Below are 13890 nucleotides of genomic sequence, written 5' to 3' on the forward strand. Positions count from 1 at the left end.
ATAAATGTTATACACAGGCCACTACACAATTGCATACCCATCCTGTTGAGTGAGGTGCACTTTACTACTCCACGTAAAACTACTGCAACATTTTTATTGGACATGTTGCAATATGTAATACGTTTTGTAATATTAGAGCCTCCCACCTCCTCAAACACGCACAAAAGCCAAGTAGTGTGCGCGCGCTCTCTCTCTCTCTCTCTATATATATATATATATATATAAAATCATTTTTTGGGGGGTGGGGGTGGTTTTCTGTCATCATGGCAAATACTACCAAAACAGGCATTAACTACCCTAAACATTAGGTTTGCTCTGCTAATTAGCATACCATTTTCTGCTTTTTATAGTATAGAAAGAGGAATTGTATTCTAAATCTATTTAGCCTCTACCCCTTCCCTCTCCCCTATCAGGGAAAGCTATCTGCAAATTCTCCCTTAAGCTAAATACATTTTTTCACCCAGCCGTTTAATATCCATTTCTCTGGCTGACTGTTATATTATTAAACTTTCTTTTGTTTTTGCTTTGTATATTGCAGTGTTACAATCACTTACTTGTATAATTGACTTGTATCCTTCATTGCAAATTAAAACATTGCCCTTTAATGCTTAACAGCCAATTTGCTAGGTTCTATTCAGTAAGGTCGCCAAACAGGCAGTCAAATAGCCCTTAAAGAATATCTTCCATTCCATAAACTCACGTTTGCTAAAGTCAGTCAGCTTCAGCTTGTCCCATTTGAGCAACTACTCCTTGCTAAACCCTCCCTACACCTGATGCCTGTTTGTCTTTTACCGGACAGTGCCAGCAACTGAAAAGAGCAAACTGTTGACCTACAGGCCTCCTTCAAAACAGCATTCCTCTCAGCTGTACAGATTTTTACAGAATGTCTAGATTTTTGCCTCACATTTTTGGTACTTTTTTCATAAAATTGTGGTTTTCTGGCAAATTTGTGACAAATCGTTTAAGACTGAAGTTATTCTATCAGCTTTCTAAGTTTGTAAAAGTAATATTTAAAAATTGTCCCTATTTTTTGGGCCTTTGTCCCACTTTTATTTATAGCTTTGTCCGGATTTTTTGCTCTAAGAGGTTGAGAGGTATGCAAAACAGTAATTGTTTTGTTTTATTAAACTTTTATACTGAGAAAAGCACCTTTGTTTAAAAAAAAAACAAGTCTTCTGTTAATCTTCTGAGTTAAGAGACCTATGTTTTAAATGTTCTTTTTCCTAGGATCACTCCATGTATGTTTAATGCTTCAGTAGTAACTTCCTAATCCTCCCATCCAGTGGTTGCAGCTGGATACATTGTTCAGACTTTAATTTGCTACACAGTAAATCTGGCCGTCTTTTTATGCTTTGTAGCTTTTAAATTTCAAAAAGATTCCTTAACACAGCACTATATAATCCAGCTGCTAATACTACCCCGCCCCAAACTAGCATGTATTCATTCCTCTTTCTGTAGAAATGATTTACCTCTAATGCAAAATATTAATACTTTCATTCATTCATATCTGACTTATCAGACAGTTTTACTCCAGATATTTTAACAAATGTTGTTGTCTTTTGGCTTTTCCCGGTTAGGGGTCGCCACAGCGGAACTCCGGTCCGCTAATGATTGGCAGTAGATTTTCATGAACGCCGAGGTGCCAGCTCGACGTCCAACCTTCAACGAAGGCACGCCCATTTACGCATGTCTTTCGAACGCCCACCCAACCGCGGGGAGGACATGCAGACTCCACACAGAAGGCACTCCCCGCACTCCAGACTTATTTCATTAGTCCTTCTGATCTTATTATTCTCAACCACAGTAATCCAAAGCAACAATGATACAGTTAAATCTCCATCTTCACAAACTGCAATTGCTCAAGCAGTATTATTCAAAATACCACTGTTTATGTCAATGTCAGTATTTACAATGTGATGTTGATGACTTGCAGCTCTCACACTTAATTCTGCCTCAGCCCTCCTTAGACAGTTCTGTTTCAGTCTCTAGTAGCCCTAAATTCCACCCCAATTCTCTGCCAGTTCTTCTGGTCAGCTCCTGTCCTACCTTTGTTTTTTTCAACATCTTTTGGTAAAGTTATTACTTTCATGCTCTCTGTCATTTTTTTTCTGACTTACAGATGACTTTGCAGCTTTTTTATTTGGTTGTTGCTGGTTGAACTGCTTGATTATTTCCTGATTTGCCTCCATCAGTGTCTTTGCACTTACAGAAAAAACTCCAAATATTGCAGGATGCAACAGCTTAATCCTCAGTCCAACTAACTGATGCTCCCCTGTGAGTGGAATAAATGCATTACATTTCTATCTGGCAAATACTGAATAAACATTTTCTATGCATATTCCTGTTTCTCTGACTTTCAAATCCTTTTCTCTCCACCACAGTTTTTGTTAATAATATCTCTTTTGTGCGTACATTTGGATTTTCACAAACATTGGTCAGGTCTGCTTTTGTGAAGGACTGCTTGGGACATAAGCACAGTGTGCTTTCTGTAGTAATATGTCCTGCTGTGAGGCACTAGTGGCTGTAAAGCCTAAGTTTTCCCTCCTTACTCTGTCATCCAAATCAATTATTTTATGGAACATTTCCTCTTGGGAAGCTTTATTTTATGCCAGTCTCTCCTTGATTTTAGTCTCCGGCTTTTGCAGTTTGATCAATTCATTTAAATGATTATTCAGTGTTTCATCTATTTTCCATTCCCTTTTGTTTGTTTTTATGTGCTACTCTAGTGCTCCACTTATTTTAAGATCCCCAAGTGTAGCTGACAGATTTGCTAGAAGTAGTAAATTGCCTCTGTTCCATATTCTGGTTTGCATTCTTCTGAATCACTGTGAAGTCCTTGTTCAGCACAAAACTCTCCTCTCACCTTTTTACTTTATCCTTATTTCTCCTGGATTTTTTTCATAGTTGACATCTAGACAGGTTATTCATCAACCATGATCTGAATTTTTACTACTTAATTTCCTTTACTGGATCTTTTCACCAATTATTTGTTTCCTACCTGGAGAGCTCTTGTTAACATATTACCCAGTTGGCAGCCATCATGGATCTCTCCTGCTAAGTAAAGTAAAAAGTCATAGACATTCAGAAGCCATATAGCTGAAATACTGGCTGTCCTTAAGGGGTCATTTGCATATATCCTTCTTCTTCTTCTTTTGGCTTTTCCCAGTTAGGGGTCACCACAGTGGATCACCTGTCCGCTCATGATTGGCAGTGGAGTTTTATGGTGTCGAGTTGCCAGCCCGACGCCCAACCTTCCACGGAAGGCACAAGCACGCACACACTCATACCTAGGGCCAATTTGGATTGCTATGCTACATACTGTAAATTATTTGATGGTAAATATAGAAGATGCATATGTATTAAATCAACTTTTATGGCACTTATTCTATGACAAAGTTGGGAATGCCAAGGACCATGCCTGCTTAGTAAAATATTTTTATACACCCAATATGTTTTTCAGCTCATAATAATATCCCTACATTTATGGAGGATCAAACTGAATGTAGTTAATGTGACTAAAAGCTTAACTGGATTTTGATGCATTCCACAAGTCCAGTGCTGCTGCTTTTGAATGGAATGTTAAGTTGGCAGTATGCTCTATAAAATTAAAATACGGTCTTAAAATTCAATTCTAGGTAATGATTTGAAATGAGTACACACTAAATACTGTGCCCATAATGCATGAATATTAAAAACAAGAAAGACAGTGCGTTGGTGACATGGTTGTCAGAGGAGTGCCTGCTGAAATTCTGAGGGGTGAAAGTATGATCTTTGGAACAGTGGAACTGAAAGTATGAATGTGGCAATACATACAAAGTCCAAGGTTGCAGTACACTGGAGTATTCCTACCATATATAAGTATGAGGGTTCTGTGGAAGGTGTCCCCTCCACTAGAGAGGTACAGAGAATTTTGCCAAATTTCGGAAATCACTGTTACTTCTCAGAATTAGAGTTTATTTTTCTGTGTGTTGAGACTTGTAAGCTTGGGTCTTGAACTTCTGAAAGGGAACTGCACATGTGGGAGTACGTGTCTGTGCATTTACTTTCTTACATGATTTTTTTCTTTGCCTAATGTGTGACTCTGAGCAAGTCATTTAGCAAAACAGGGCTTACAGTCTCCATCATGTCCTGCGAGCTTACATGGTCAACAAAACAAGAAAATAAATTTAAAAACACAGTTGTAATTGTAACACAAGCTGCTAACTTGCATATTAAAGCAACATACAGGAAAATCATGGCTCAAGCATGGGTTTTCATGTTGTTTCTTCGACTTTCTTTTGAGGGGGGGGCAAGAAGGGATATTTTAAGTAAATACTACTCTCTAATCCCATCTCTCCCTGTTTATATCATATTGCTTTAATCTTTCACCCACACGGCCAACATTTGGCAATGACAAATGATTTTTTTTTTCTTTTTCCTTATAGCTGTAACATGTGCTTACTGGACTGAAGTAAACAAACACAAACAAGAAATACATGTTGTGTTGATTTCAGATGGTTTCCTTCAATCACCACATGTATGGTTTAACTTTGCAGATTAAGCCAAAGCTTAAAAAGAATTAAAACCTTTTTTCCCATTTTAAGTTGATCTTAAGACTGAAGTATCATTTTATCAGTATTATATCAAAGGAAAGAAAGTGCTTGCTCAAAACTATGGTGCACTGTTCTGGGGAGTTTTTCCTTCCCAATTTTATGCAACTTTGGAGCTGTTATTCTTTCAGGGAATGTGGGGACTTGGGCTCTCACAAGAGTGTAAACAGGTTTGCCAATTTTACTCTGCAAATTCAATGAACTGCATAGGTGTGTTTCATACAGCTAGGATTGTGGACGAGATTTCCAGGTGACTGCATGCTGATACTTTAGAGTGGAAGCATTCAGAGATGTAGTAGCTCCACCTTGTCTGCATACTGTCCTCCATACTGTCTTGTGAAACAGAACACCCATCCACATTCTTGTGTCCACATCCTGTAAAAGTTCACTGGCGTGCAGTAGCTACTGGAATCTTTCTTTTACATAAAGTAGTGGTATTAAGAGAAAAAAAAGATGGTTAAAGCTAACCTACATGACCTCATCCAGTATTTGTGCCTTCACAGCAGCTGTCAAAGAAGTGACATAATAGTGTGGTTCTGGAAATAAAATTTCCCTGACTCAGCTCACACACTATGCATAGTTTTTTCTGATTTTTTTTCGCATCTCAGTGTAGTTCCTAAAAGGCATGCCTGTTTGAAACAGATGTCTGTGTTTTTTTTTTTCATTCTTTTTTGAGGAGGAGGTTATGTTATCACACAGTGAAAACTCTTGCTTTGCTAAGATTTTCTTGTAGTTTTTTGTAATTGGTTTGTCTGTGTGACCTTTTTACTATTTGGTTTGGACATTTTTCCAAAGAAAGCACTACTAACAACAAAGAAGGTCCAAGTGAATTCCAGACAGGATTCCAACTTTACATTTAACAAGCCATTCTGTGTAGTGTATATTTTCTACATTTTATGAATAGTTAGATGTTATGTGATCCTATCTCGCCTACATTCTGAATGATGGGTTCGGAGCCGATCCCTCGGCTCCGACTCGGCACGCTTATGCTATAGAGCGAGGCCTCTAATTGGCTGAGCTATCTTTATCCCAGGATGCACCACCACTAATCCCCTAGATCTCGTTTGCCGCTTACAGAGCTTGGACGTGGTTTCAACAATGGCTGGGCTAAGTACTATATTAATAGTATATTTTTCTGTCAGTAGTTCTCTCTTTTCAAACCAAAAGCTGTTTTAACGGCTATTTTTTGTGTACGAGTGTGTCTCTGTTCTTGGATTGATTTTTTGATTTAATTTTCCTGTCAGAGAAGGTTCCGTTTCAGTTAGAGGGGCCTTCCCCTGTACTAACTACTTCAGTGGTTGTGTGTGGGTCAAGTACCCATTTGAGTTAGAGGGTCTTGACCCTCTTTGTTTCTTCCTTTTTCCCTTGCTGTAAAAAAACGTGTGTTTTCGTTTCAGTTTATAATTTTTGAGTACAGGACATTCTTATTGTACTTGTGTCCCAAACTGTTTGAACTTTACTGTTGTTTCTGTTTTTTCTGCAATGTCTAAGGAACACAAACCCTCCGGGTTTAAAAAGTGCACGAGGTGTGGGTTTAAAATGTCCATAACGGACGACCACTCCTCGTGCGTCTATTGTCTTGGCGCCAAACATCTCCAGGAATCCTGCAGTGTATGCCATGCGTTTTCCTCTCGAGTCCTCCAGGAGAGGAAAAACAAATTAATCCTTAAAGGATTAATCAAGCCTTCTTTCGAAGAGGCTTTATCTTCCTCTCTGTCTCCTTCTAAGAAGAGGAAAGCGCCGGCTCCGACCAGTCAGTCGGAACCGACGGCTAAAAAAGGTAAGCAGACTTCTCCATCGGCTCCACGGACTTCGGAGCCGAGGTCGGAACGGTCTGCCTCGATGCCTCCTACCTCGACCCCTCTGGTTTCGGAACCGAGGTCTGGAGCATCGAGAGGCGGGTCACCCTCATCGGCTCCACTGATATTGGAGCCGATAAGGGTCATCGGCTAAGACACTTCCCCCTCGGAGCCGAAGTCCTTATCGGCGCAGAGGGAAATTTCCTTGAAGGTTTCCTCGGAGTCGATAATTGTGGAGTCCTTTCGGAGCCGGTCCCCGAGCCCTTCAGAGCCGATGGAGAAATCGGTTCGGGCCCGATCGGTATCCTCGAGATCTTCCAGGATGTCTGATTCGGACATCGACAGGGTGCTCCTTCGACTCTTCCAGTCTCCGGTGTTCCAAAAGATGGTTTCGGCTCCAGCCCAGTTGGCTTCGGAGCTGATGGTCCACTCCCCTATTGTACTTCCTCCTCCAACAGCTTCGGCACCGTTGGAGCAGGTGTTGGTGGAACCAGTGGAGGTGTTAGGGTCAGGCCCGACCCTTGCTCCGACTCCGGCTCGGGTCGGAGTTCAGTGCACGGACTTCTTCCTTCGGCCCTGGGGGGGAGGCTTCAGGATTGATGCTTTCGGTCCCAAGTCTCCCTCTTGGTGCGTCGGCAGCGGGAGTACCGTCCACTGTTGTGGCCACGGAGGGGGGACCTTCCCAGGATTCTGGTGGTCCCGCCTTCAGGGCTATGAGGAGTGCTCTAGCCAAATCTTCATTGGCTACCTCCACAGTTTCCCCAGCTCCTTCCCTACATTTGGAGACTGGGTCATTGGCAGTCCCCCTGTCCGCAGACAGCAGAGCCCCTGGGCCTCAGGTTACCCCCGCTGGGGTTTCTCCCCCTCCTGGAGGTCCTTCTGAAGCCTCTTCGGAAGAACCTCCCAGGAAGAAAACGTGCAAGAGGAAGCACGTTGACTCCCCTGACGAGTCTTTGACATCTGACACCGATCTCGATGATGCAGAGGGGTCCCCCAAGTCGTCCTCGGATGATGTCTCCTTCGCAGACATCCTAGAAGCCCTAAAACAACGAGGCGGCTGGCATTCCAAACCTCCCTCTGCTGATGAGTCGGTGTTCCTGAAGGCCTTTGGGGCTCAGCCTTCCGCCTCCTGGGTGTCTCCGCCCTTCGATGAGCTCTTGGATTTGATCTGTCGAAGGGTGTGGGAACACCCGGACTCTGTGGAACCAGTGCCCGCTCGTCCAAACAAATTTCTTTCAGCACCCCCAGATAGAGAGTTCCTCACGAAAGGTGTGGCTGTGGATGCTATGGTGGTGGCATCTGCTACGCAGCAGGATGTAGCAGAGGCTTCTACGTCCGTCCATCCTCCTAATAAGGAGTCTAGGAGCATGGATCGGTACGGCAAGCGCACCCTAAGTTCAGCGGCCTTTACCTTGATGTCTCTGAACTACCTAACGCACTTCACGAGATTCCAGAGGGATCTGATTAAGGAATTGTCTGATACCCTCCTAGGTAACCTGCCTGAGGAGCTGGCCCAGACGGTTGGTTCTCAGCTGGCTACAATGTCATCCATTTCGAACTCGTCCATGAGGCTCATCTCGTATGCGGCCGAAGGGGCGAGTAGAGCGGCGGGTACAGGCATTGCTCTAAGGAGACAAGCCTGGCTCCGCCTGTGTCATTTCGCGGAGGCCTTCAAGTCTTCATTCGCCGACGCCCCCTTTGATGGGTCCTCCCTGTTTGGGCCCAAGGTGAAAGACACTCTTACCCGCTGTGAGCAGGAGGGTAAGACTCTGACTGCCGTAGGGGCATGATTTTCCACTCCCTTTCGGCCTTATCCCAAGGCTAAAAGAGGGGGGAAGATGTGGTTCCGGAGATCGCAGAAGTCTTACCCCTCCCAGCAGGAAGGTTCCCCCTCCAGAGGCAGAGGAGGGGGAAATTCATCAGGAAGACGCCGTCCCAGAGGCGGTAGAGGCCCCCGCAATACTGGAGACCGCGAGTCCTTTCGTGGCTCTTCAACCTTTCATAGTCCCTGAGGGATTGCCCGACTGTGCTGCTCCGGAGCCAGTCGGGGGTCTTTTTTCGAAGCACCTAAAGGCCTGGAAAGGCATCACTCAGGACCGATGGGTGCTTCGAATTATCGCCGGAGGTTACTCCATCCCATTCTGTGGCCCCCCCCCTCAGTCCAAAAGAATCCCGGACCCGCCACCCAGTCAACGGGATACCGCAGCCATAGAAATTTCAAAACTGGTGCAAAAAGGAGCCATCCAACCGGTCCCCGCAGACCAGATCGGATTAGGGACTTACTCAAGATTCTTTTTAGTGCCAAAAAAGACCGGGGACTTGAGGCCCATTTTGGACCTAAGCAACCTAAACTGTTCAGTCAAGAAGTCCAAGTTCCGAATGGTCACTTTACAAACCATTCTCCCGTTGTTGGAGAAAGGTGTTTGGATGTGCTCCATAGACCTCAAGGACGCGTATTACCATATCAAAATACATCAAACGTCCAGGAGACACTTGCGCTTCAGCCTAGGAAGCAGTCATTTTCAGTTCCGTGCGCTGCCCTTTGGTCTCGCCACAGCCCCCAGGGTGTTCACCAAATGCTTGGCAGTAGTGACTGCTCACTTGAGGAGTCTAGGATTCCAGGTGTTTCCGTACCTAGACGACTGGCTTCTAACTGCCACCTCCAAGCATCTACTTCTACGGAGCCTGCAAGCCACATCACTGGGCAATTCCCTTGGAATCACCTTCAGTTGGCCAAAGTCTGTGTTACGGCCATCTCAAAGAATAAGATTCATAGGGGCAGAGATAGATTCAAACCAGATGCGGGTCTATCTACCTGCAGACAGAATTCAAATCATACAAAATCAGGTTCGAGCCTTACTCCCCAGGTCCAAAGCCCCAGCCAGAATGGTCATGCAACTTTTGGGATCGATGTCTGCCACAGTTCTGCTAGTTCCCTTGGCAAAGTTACACATGAGAATCCTCCAGTGGCTTCTTTCAACTCAGTGGTCCTTTCAGGAACTCCCTCTCAATCATCTAATATGGATCACAGAATCTTGCAGGCGGGACCTTCGCTGGTGGCTAGTGTCCTCCAATTTGGATCAGGGACGACCCTTTGTTCTTCCTCCTCCGGCGGCCACTTTGACCACGGACGCCTCCCAGACGGGGTGGGGGGGCATTCCCTGGGCAGGTCAGTCCAGGGCAAATGGCATCCGGAAGAGACCTCTCTCCACATCAACATTCTAGAAATGAGGGCAGTACTCCTGTCCCTTCAAGCCCTTCACTGTTACCTTCCTCAGGGCGTAATTGCTGTTCACTCGGACAACATGTCAGTTGTCTGGTACCTGAACAAGCAGGGAGGGACCAGATCCTATCCTCTTTGCAGAGAAGCGATGAGGGTCTGGGAATGGGCAATCTCAACCAAACGCTTCCTAGTGGCTACTCACATACCGGGCAAATCCAATGTCATAGCCGACAGGTTGAGCAGGACCATTCTTTCTCCACACGAGTGGTCTCTGAACATGAATATTACAAGGCAGATTTTCAGCGAATGGGGAGTTCCGCGCTGCGACCTCTTCGCGACTCCTCTAAATGCGAAGTGCGAAGATTTTTTCTCCCTAACCCCGGCTCCGGGGAAGAGCCCTATGGATGCGTTAGTCCATCCTTGGCCCACCGGTCTGCTTTATGCATTCCCTCCAGTTCCTCTCCTACCCAAGGTAATTCAGAAGGCTTCTCTCTTAGGGAGCAAGATGATCTTAATTGCTCCTTACTGGCCTCGTCAAGTCTGGTTTCCCTTTCTTCGGAAACATGCTCTGGAAGGTCCATGGTTCCTGGACCAGGTCCCAGACCTACTGATTCATCAGTCGGGACTACTACACCAGTCCCTACACACATTAAGATTGACGGCCTGGCTCCTCCTCTTCCAACCATAGTCAGGAGACATGCACTAGACCCAGATGTAGTGCACATATTGTCTTCAGCCCACAAGTCGGCTACGAAGAAACTTTATTCTAGCAAATGGAAAAGATTTGCTATATGGGCTCAACTCCGGGGCCTGGACCCTATTTCAACCCCGTAGCAGAAGTACTCAAGTTCCTAACCTTTCTTTTCAACCAAGGCTCTTCTGTTTCTACCATCAAAGCACAATTGGCAGCAATTTCTAATTTTCATGAATCCATAGACCCACCATTAATGAGCAACAGGTTGTGTAAGACCTTCTTGAAAGGTGCTGCTCTATTAAGACCTCCAGTTTCTCATCCTGCACCTCCTTGGGATCTCGATATAGTATTACGTGCCTTGACTTCTTCCCCCTTTGAACCGGCAGCTACCTGTGATTTAAAGTTTCTATCATGGAAGACAGCTTTCCTAGTGGCAATTACTTCAGCCAGAAGGGTTTCAGAACTTCAAGCTTTATCAGTAAAACCTCCGTATTTGGTTTTTCATACAGACAGAGTTTCCCTCAGAACAAATCCTTCTTTTGTTCCTAAAGTCTGTTCTACTTTATGCTTGCAACAGTCATTAGAGCTCCCAGTTTTTTTCCCAAAATATTCCAATAAAGCGGAATTTATTTTCCACACACTAGATGTCCACAGGCAGTTACGTTTTTATTTGGATAGGACCAAACAATCAAGGAATACAGATCAGTTGTTTGTGTCCTTTGCAGAAAACAAATTGGGCAACGTGGTCACAAAGGTCACTATTGCCAAATGGATCAGGGATTGTATTACTCAAGCTTATGTTTTTCTAACAAGGAGCTTTCCACCTCTATCAAGGCTCATTCTACAAGGGCTATGGCTACTTCGGTAGCATTTCATTCTAAGCTTGCTATTAGTGACATTTGTGCTGCGGCTACATGGTCTTCCCCGCATACCTTCATTTCTCACTACAAATTAGATGTGGCATCTAGAGGACGAGCTTCATTTGGTTCCACAGTGCTCAGGAGTGTTTTCCAATGAGCCACCCGGGATTTAGGTGCTAGGGACGCTGTCCCATCATTCAGAATGTAGGCGAGATAGGATCACATAACATCTTTTAGTTATGTACTCACCATAACTTCAGATGTTTGGGATCCATCTCGCCTACATTCCTAATAACCCACCCTCCTTCCCCCTTCCTAGGAGATCAGAGGATATCAGAAGGTCCGAATCCTGTTGTTTCATCTTGAAACATCTAACAATGTTATATAAACAAGCTGTGCATGTGTGCATGAATGCGGACAAACAAGATCTGGGGGATTAGTGGTGGTGCATCCTGGGATAAAGATAGCTCAGCCAATTAGATGCCTCGCTCTATAGCATAAGCGTGCCGAGTCGGAGCCGAGGGATCGGCTCCGAACCCATCATTCAGAATGTAGGCGAGATGGATCCCAAACATCTGAAGTTATGGTGAGTACATAACTAAAAGTTGCAGGTTATGATCTCATGGGGTCTTCAGATTATTTTAAAAGTTTATGCTTTAAAATGTTCATAGTTTCCATTTTTTCATAGTTAATTATGCAATCACTGTATCAGTGAGTATATATGGCTCTAGAGTTAAGACTTTTTATCTGTTGCAAAATAAGGCAATACATTGAGTCTGACTGTGGGACACAGGCTTATTCCTGATTCCTTTTGATGTTAATAATGGTCAAACAATTGTCAAATTATTCTTGATTCTGCATGTATGATGTCTTTCACACAGCTAGCTCAGAAACTTCTGTTTCTGGTTGGATAAGACACACTCTACATCATTGCCAAGAAGCTGAGAGCAGTATTTCTGCCATTAAGGCAGAGCTGAAGAATATGAAACTAAACTTCAAATAAACACAGACAATTTAGTTGTGTTTATTTGAAGTAGCAAGGCAGAGCACCTAGTTAATTTTGTGCAGGGAAACATTGCACATTTAGGAGTGAACAGACTGAATTTGCAGGTAGCTTATTTTCAGGAAGACACAATTCTCTAACAGATTTACTAAATGACAAGATGGAGTGGGGTAGAGTATGAAAGATTAGATATTTACAATAAAGTTAGCTGTTGGGATGTGGGATGTCACCTTAATGCTGGGGAAGGAGTCAGAACTTGTGCACAAGGTTGAAAACTACCAGTTGTTGCCATTACAACACCATTGATTCCTGAATCATACTTGCTGTTCTGGGAAGTTCTATGTTCTACTTAGGAGTTATCCCTCAGGAAGCCCTAAGTGGGTGAGGGGATACTGACCACCCTCCTTGCTGATTCTGTAAAATCAGAGACTCTGCTATTAGATGTTACAGTTGTCTGAGTGTAGCTGCATGTTGCAGGATGGAAAACATTGTTTGTACATGTGCACCTGACAGCTGTTCAGAGACTACATGCTTTCTTGGAGACCACAGGAAATGTAGTCAATAGGCTGCCATCTACTCTTTTGTGAGTTTTAATGCTGACTTTGGAAATATGAAAATATCTAAAAGGGCATGATAGGGAGGAATGGTTTGCTTGAGCTGAACCCGAATAGAAAATTGTTATTGGACCTTTATGCTAGTCAAGGGTTATCACTGTGTCTGAATACAAGACAGCTTATAAGATTATTTAGTACCATATCATCTTATGCCATAGATTCATTTTGACTTTTGTAGTTGTGTCATCAAATGTAAGGTTGTGTGTTCTAGGTATTTGAGCTGTGAATTGATTAGCACTTGTGCTGAGCTGATTCAGATTGTTTAAGTGGTGGCTGGACAGAACTAAGATGCCTATACAAGTAGGCAGAGTGCCCTGAGAATGCCTAATGAATATTTCTGCATAGGATGGAGCTTAACTCCCACCTCTAAAAGCACTTCTGTGCATGGACAAGACCATGGACATGGAAACTGAATGGGCAATGTCCAAGACTTCAGTAATTAAGATGGCAGCAAGGAGCTGTAACTAAAAGATAGTGCTTGCCATGATGGTAACCCAAGGACCTGTTGATGAACATCACCATTGAGGGAAGACATCAAATTAAACAAAGAGGTCTTCTGTGCACAGCTAGCAGGGGCAAGTGTCCAGATCTGGCTCAAATAGGTGCTGACTGGTGAGGGATGTCATAGCTGTGGCATATTAGTTCTGGGAGTGGGAAGAGTTGAGTGAAATCATGGAGAATGACTTTTTTCATTGACTCATAACAATTCTGGCAAAACCCAGACATTATCTTTGAAGTGTTAGTCTTTAGATAGCGTATAACCATTTCTGACAAATGTGCTTGCTTTTGAGACCTGTGTTTCTAGGACATTTTTTGCCAAATTAAGCTTCTGTCGTATTGTTTTCTATATCCACATTTTGAAATGCAGATCTTCACATTTTTTTTTCTATTAACTGAATTATTCTAACTACCCACAGGAACAGCATGCCAAACTTTCCAACACTGCTGTATTGGTGCACTTTGGCCCAAACCTGGAGATACCATTTTGTCCTGGGGTGAAGGTAAATAAATGATCAGTTTACATGCATTGCATGCTTTGTGTATACAATTTAGTCTGGAGAAGTTCCAGACTGAGAGTTTATGTGGATAACTGCCTTAAAGACAAAGT

General features: G+C 43.7%; 1 protein-coding gene across 1 annotated transcript in view; it reads left to right on the forward strand.

The window, feature by feature from the left end:
- The window catches only part of BICRAL (BICRA like chromatin remodeling complex associated protein), a 1536848-nt gene that overhangs the window by 412902 nt on the left and 1110056 nt on the right, over positions 1-13890 (forward strand). Inside the window, exon 3 of the mRNA XM_044061908.1 lies at positions 13700-13783. The gene's annotated coding sequence lies outside the window, so the exon portion shown is untranslated. The remainder of the gene's footprint in view (positions 1-13699; positions 13784-13890) is intronic.

Source organism: Protopterus annectens, chromosome 1.part0 (assembly GCF_019279795.1).
Source record: "Protopterus annectens isolate FY-2018-M chromosome 1.part0, PAN1.0, whole genome shotgun sequence".
Classification (NCBI taxonomy): Eukaryota; Metazoa; Chordata; order Ceratodontiformes; family Protopteridae; genus Protopterus; species Protopterus annectens.